Below are 7,027 nucleotides of genomic sequence, written 5' to 3' on the forward strand. Positions count from 1 at the left end.
AATCCTATGGGGGTCAATTGTAATATCCTCATTTTCATTTTTTATTTTATTTATTTGCATCTTTTCTTTTTTCTTTGTCAGTTTACCTAAGAGTTTGTCAATTTGTAAATCTTCTAGAAAAACCAACTTTTGGTTTTGTTCATTCTTTCTATTGATTTTTATCCTCAATTGTATTTATTTCTGCTATAACGTTTGTTATTTCATTTTCTCTACTTGTTTTAGGAATAGTTTGCTTTTCATTTCCTAGTTCTTCCAATAATGTCATTGATTTTAGGTCATTGATTTAGGTAACTGATTTAGGTAATTGATTTTAGCTTTTTTTATTTTTTAATGTAAGCATTGAGGGCTATAAATTTCCCTCTCAGTGCTGCTTTCACTGCATCCCACAGGTTCTGATACGTTGTGTTCTCATCTTCCTTCATCTCAAGGTATATATTGATTTCTCTCACAATTTCTTCTTTGATCCACTGATTATTTGAGTGGGTTGTTTAATCTCCATATATTTGGGAATTTTCCCTTTTACCACCTCCTTTTGATTTCCTACTTTATTTCACTATGATCAGAGAAAGGGCTTTGTATAATATTGATCTTGTTGAATTTATTGAGATCGCTTTGTAACCCAACATATGGACTATCCTGGAGAAAAGTCCATGAGTACTTGAGTAGAATGTAAATCCTGCCATTTTGTGGTGCAATGTTCTTTATATGTCTATTAGGTTTAGCCCATTTATCATATTATTCAAGTTCTCTGTTTCTTTATTGATCCTCTACCTTAATGTTCTATCTAGTTATGAAAGTGGTGTATTGAAGTCTCCAACTATCTTCAGTTTTGCCAGTGTTTGTCTCATGTAATTTGGGGAATCCTGGTTAGATGCATATACAATTATGATTATTATTTCTTGCTGGTGAATTGCCCCTTTTAATAAAATATAATGTCCCTCCTTGTCTCTAATAACAGTTTTGTTTTTAAAATATTTCACCTGATGAAAGTATAGCTACTCCAGCTTTTTAAAATTTTGGTTATGGCATCTGTAAAATATGGAACCCTTCATGAATTTGTGTCATCCTTGTGCAGTGGCCATGCTACCCTTCTCTGTTTCATTCCTATTTTAGTATATGTACTTGTGAAGTGAGCACTCGTGTATGTATTTTTCATAAAGCAAATCACATTAAACATGCAGTGGGTACTAAATGAGAGACACAGTAGGAAAATCTTTTAATAAAGTACAGAAAACCTAATCCCCTTCATGATTTTTCCCCCAGCAAATCAGACTTTTTATAAATCAGTTGGCTAAAAGAAAAGCATATCTGTTCACTTTGCTGTTCATTCAACATGCTAAGAAGTTGATTTAAAAGCAATACTTTTTTATTTAAAGACAGAGTCAGACAAGAACACAAGCTAGGATTTTTCTTGGCTGGAATCCTTTGAAACCCTGAATACTCCCACATAAATATACCATTGTCAGAATTTTCTTATGTAAATGCTTATTTATCTTATTTTGGGATATCTTTTGGGTGGACGATGGCTTTTGAAACCTTTTAAAAGCTCTTCTACAGTTTTTAGAAGCCTTCTCAAGTGCAGTTGGAAAATGTCCTTTTTGCTAAACTGTGGGAGGAAATGATTTAGTTCACCCTTTAAAATGAACATTAGGTTTTATTGATAAAAACAAAACTAAATAGGACTCAGCTTTGCAGCTTCTGGTGCTAGTTTCACTCATTGGTTCAAAATGTATATTTTGAGGACATACTATGCCTCATGGTGCTAGGGCAGAATTTTATAAATGGTATTGTCTTTACTCTTATTTGTGCACACAGTTTAGAGTGGGATACAGAAAAGTAAATTGGCAAACATAGAACAGTGTAATGAACATTTTAAAGGACATTTTTGGAGGAAGTTATGGGAACGTACAGCTGGGCATCCTGAGAAACGGGGTGGAAGGGTGACCTGCCAGTGAGAAGCGTTGCAGACGTTGAACTCCAAAGGAAAGGATGAAGTTGGGGCCCTGTCATGGAGAGGGGCTTTCTTGCCAGAGAGAGAGCTTCATATGCACATGTATGTGCATGAGATGGAGCCCACTGAGGTCAGGGATTTGGTTTAAGCACTAACTGTTTGTTGAATGAATTCCAAATGATTCTTAAGGTTAAAGGATTAGAGTGCCAGAGAGTAGACAGAAATACAACCTAGGGGACATACTGGGCCCATATACCATGGACCTTTTGTGATAAGCTTTGCACCTTATCCTGAATGCTTTCTAAGCTGGGGATCCTCCGGTAGCGGTGTGAGGCAGAGAATGAAAGCAGTTAGCTTAGAGAAAGGGAAAGAAGGTAAGGGACTGAAGCATCAGTTCAGGTGACAAAAGCCTCATCTAAGGGAGATAAAAAGAAAGGGTGAAAAAATATGGAGGCAAGTAGCTACTATCAATAAAAATGGGAGATCAGTTGAATGTGTTGGGCTGAAAGTCAAGTTATGGAATCTAGAGCTATACTGTCTAATACAGTACCCACTAGCCACATGTGGCTAATGAACACTTTAAAGGTGACTAATCCAATTTGAGATGTGCTGTAAGTGTAAAATACATACCTAATTTTGAAAACTGAGTGTGAAAATAAGAAATAAGAATGGAAAATGTTTCAGTAATAATTTTGTATATGTTGAAATGATGTAATACTTAGGATATGTTGGATTAAATACAATATATTTTCAAAGTTAATTTCACTTGTTTCTTTTAGTGCTTTAATGTGGCTCTTAGAAAATTTAAACTTATATATGTAGTTCATGTTTGTGGCTTGGTTTTATTTCTATTGGATGCACTGATCAAAAATGATTACTCAGGTCATTCCAGAGGTTAAGCTTCTGCACATCTCAGCAGGATCTCATTGATTGCCAAAGTAAATATTGCCTCAAATAGTGGAGACATCCAGACACTATAGGCAGGGTAGACATCTCAGGAGTTTGGTGTCCTGTTGTGGGTACTACTTGCAAATTTATGCTCCCCTTTGTGGCAGAGTTGGACTCAGTTGTGATTTCCCTACGTGTGACTCTTCTGCCCTTTCTATTTGAACCTATAGTTAGTGCTAGAATTGATAGGTGTATGTCCAAAAGATTTAAATCTTTGGGTTGTCCATATGCCAGCAGGGCCCTGGATCTCAACAAAGTTGCAACACCTACTCTCCAGTGCATTGGGCTCACCCAGGATAATTAACAAGGAGATAATGCTAGACAATGACCATCCCAAGGAACAGAGAGAATCGACAACTGCAAGCAAGATAGTCCCATCCATCAACCTCATGAAATCTAAGCTCCCTCTCAATTAGAAGTAGAGTGGATATCACCATCTCAGAGTTTTCAGGGTTGGGGAGTGAATGATGGACTAAAGTAGACATATTAGCATTCTAGTATAGACTTGTGATTCTAGCAATGGAAGAACTTTCATCACTGATGTAAAGGCAGTGGCCATGGGAGGTTCTGAGGTGAAGGAGAGGGAAAAACAGGTATAATATGGGGACATTTTCTGGACTTGGGAATTGTCCTGAATGACATTGCAATGGCAGATACAAGCCATTATATATCTTGTCATAACTTACAAAATTGTGTGGGAGAGAGTGTGTAAATTACTATGTAAACTAAAATCCACACTTAGTGGCAATGCCTCCAAAATGTGTTCAACAATTGTAACAAATGTACCACACTAATGAAAGATGTTGTTAATGTGGAAAATGTGGGAGGGGTTGGGAACAAGACATGGGAATTCTCTGCATTCTTTATGTAACATTTATGTAATCTAAGTATCTTTAAAAATTAAAATTAAAAAGTATATTTTAAAAAATGATTACTCAAAGGGAAAGGGAAGAAGATAGCAGTTAATAAGGAGCTGTTAAGAGTCAACTTGTCCTACAGGGCTATTAGTAATCACCCAGAGCTATCTAAAGCACCTGTTTGGGAGGCCCAGGAGACCAGAAGAGTATCCTGCAACATCCTTGAAAGAATGGAAGGAGGAGATTGCCCATCTGCAGAGAATATTCAAAAGTAGAGCACCCCATGCCACGGAGGCCAGTGCCCATCCTCCACTGGCAGCACAAGTCAACTCAGGAGCTATTCCATGGCTGGATTTGGAGGCTCCATTTCCCAAAAATGGAGGTGGAAGAGACAATTGGGCACTGACTGCAGCTACTGATTAGTAAATTTGGCCTACTAAAGTATAATACTAAGATCAGCTAAAATTTAAACCTATCTGAGTAGGAACAAGGCCAGTGGCTGCCATTTTAATTCCTCCCCTCACATGAGGGGAAGCAGAGCTGGTTGAAAATCACAGTAACAGTAGGGACTGGATTTTTTCCACCCAGATTGGATTGCAGCCCTAGCCCAAACCACAGGCCTATCTCTAGCAGGGAGGAAGTAGAAGCTAGCAGGACCTGTATCAGCCTCTCTGGGTAACTGAAGGAGCTTTCGGCTGGCACAGACTGAGTAGTCAGTCCATCCCATACCCTAATAAGATAAGAGAGGACCTGTGTTTCTTTGCCCTTTCTGAGCAACTGTAGGTGCTTTTGGTCCACGCAAATGGTTTCTTTCTTTTTTCTAAAATTAATTAATTTTTAAATTGTATTTTCTTGAAGATACATAGATCTTCTGTTGTTAGAAACTGTTGTTAGAGACAAGGAAGGGCATTAATATTAATAAGAGGAGAAATTCCTAAGGAAGAAATAACCATAAATGCATATGTACCTAACCAGGATGCCATAAAATATATGAGGCAAACACTGGCAAAACAGAAGGGAGAAATATTAATATGTGTCTCTACAGTAATAGTTGGAAACTTCAATACACCATTCTCATCATTAGATAGAACGTTGGGGCAAAAGATCAATAAAGAAACAGAGAGCTTGAATAATACGATAAATGGATTAAACCTAATAGACATATAAAGAACAGTGCACCTGAAAACAGCAGGATATACATTTTTTTCAAGTGCTCATGTATCTTTCTCCAGGATACACTATATATTGGGTCACAAAATTGATATCAATAAATTCAACAAGATCAAAATTATACAAGGCCTTTCTCTGATCATTATGGAATAAAGTTGGAAATAAACAAGAGGCAGAAAAAGGGAAAATTCACAAGTATACAGAGAATAAAAACACACTCTTAAATAATCAGTGGGTCAAAGAAGAAATTGTAAGAAATATCAATAAATATTGCAATACAAATGAAAAAGAGAACACAATGTATCAAAACTTGTGGGATTCTGTGAAAGCAGTGTTGAGGGGGAAATTTATGGCCCTCAATGCTTATGTTAAAAAAGAAGGGGCTTGAGGCAGGGCAAGATGGCATCCAAGTGAGTGAACTCTTGTCAACTCTCCTGCAAAAAACCAGCTGAGTGGGAAAAGAATCCTGCCCAAGTGAGCTGTTTTGGGAACCCACAAAGCAGGAGGTTTCTGGACCTCAATCTGGAGAGAGTGTGACAAAAGGAGTGCTTACTCAAGGTAAAACTGCAAGTTTCTGCCATTTGTGCCTGAAGCTGTGGGAAGGCAAAGCCCTTCCCCTAGGACCTATAGCCACAGCACTCCCTGATCACCACCAGTCACATGGTGATGTTCCCAAGATCCTTGTTCCCCAACCCATGATCCCCAAACACACATTGCCTGAACCCCATGTTCTGCATACCCTATGTTCCCTGAACACACATTTCCTAAGCTTGCATTCCCTGAATGCAGCACTCCCTGAATCCCAGCATTTCCCAGCCCTCTTGTCTTGGACAAACTCCAAGACTGGGAGGGTTTTGGTGAGGAGTGCAAGTTCAATTGTCTGGTCCCCCTTTTTGAGCTTGGAGGAACATGCCAGTTAGCTTGGGGAGAGACTAGGAAGAGAGGAGAAGTGAATCTGCTAAAGCAGCCCAATTTACCTAAATGCCCTGGGATAGGGAAGCTTGGTCTGGGAGAAGGTGGAGTCAGGCAATTAACTAGTCCTGTGCAACACACCTAAGGGAGGGGGACAGTAGGTGTTTGGTAGGCTTCCAATAGTATATTTAGGGTTCAGAGCAAGTTGTGGTGCTAGCTCTCGAAAAGACTGAGAGTCATTATTTTCTGTGGTGAGTTGGTTCACCAGGGTCCCATTTGAATCTCAGAGGAGACTCTCACACGGGCTTCCTGCTGCCCTGGGAGAGAGAGAAGTGAGGAAAGGAGAAAGGGGGAAGGACAGATTCAATTGCAAGGAGGACTCCTTGCTTGAGGGTTTGTCTGGTAATTTCTGTTTGTTTGTTTTCTTGCTTGCCTTCCTCTTTATTCCCCCACCACCCTTTTTTTTCCTTTTGTTCTATTGGGTGCTGCAGGCAGTGTTTCTTGTTTGCTGTGCTTCCTCATCCTCAATTTCCTCTTTTCTGTGTGTATGATGTTGGCTACCAATACTATCCCCTTTCCTTTACATCTTTCTATCTTCCATCTTCTGTTATTGCTCTCACAATCCACCTCTCTTTATTTAGCCCCCACTTTTTCTGACTTTTTATTTCTAACACCCTTATTCTGTTTTCTATCTTTTATTCACTTTTTATGTCCTTGTGTTTTCTTTTCTCTTTCCTCTCTTCTAATTGCATTGGGCTTTTAATTCATACTATATTCTTCTACATATACAGTTTCCAATCTCATTGTAGGTACTCCACTTTTTACTATTATAACACTACACAGCTTACATGAGTTTAATATTCATTCTCCTAGGTCTTCAATGGTTCTTCTGCTGACATGTACTTTTTCTTTTCTTACCTCTTTTGCTAGCCCTGGCCCTAATCTTTTTCCTTCAAGGGAACTTAGACAATAACAAGGAAATAGAATAATAATAAGAAAATGTCAAAGAGAAGGCAACACACACACACAAACAGCACCTAAATAAACCCAGAGACCAGAGAGAGAAGCTAATCAACTGAACAAACTTATCAAGATTAAATGATGACAAGACAGCAAGAAAAAAATTTGAAACCATACCAATAATCAGGAAGAAGTGGCCCAATCCAATGAACAAACTAAAAACCAGAAA

General features: G+C 38.5%; 1 non-coding gene across 1 annotated transcript; it reads right to left on the bottom strand.

Moving 5' to 3' along the window:
* Nucleotides 1-1,032: 1,032 nt before the first annotated feature.
* Nucleotides 1,033-1,137, bottom strand: LOC111759447 (U6 spliceosomal RNA). The gene has a single exon (XR_002793428.2). It is a non-coding gene; the product is annotated as a U6 spliceosomal RNA (small nuclear RNA).
* Between the last annotated feature and the right edge of the window lie 5,890 nt (nucleotides 1,138-7,027).

The sequence above is a fragment of the Dasypus novemcinctus genome, chromosome 31 (assembly GCF_030445035.2).
Source record: "Dasypus novemcinctus isolate mDasNov1 chromosome 31, mDasNov1.1.hap2, whole genome shotgun sequence".
NCBI lineage: Eukaryota > Metazoa > Chordata > Mammalia > Cingulata > Dasypodidae > Dasypus > Dasypus novemcinctus.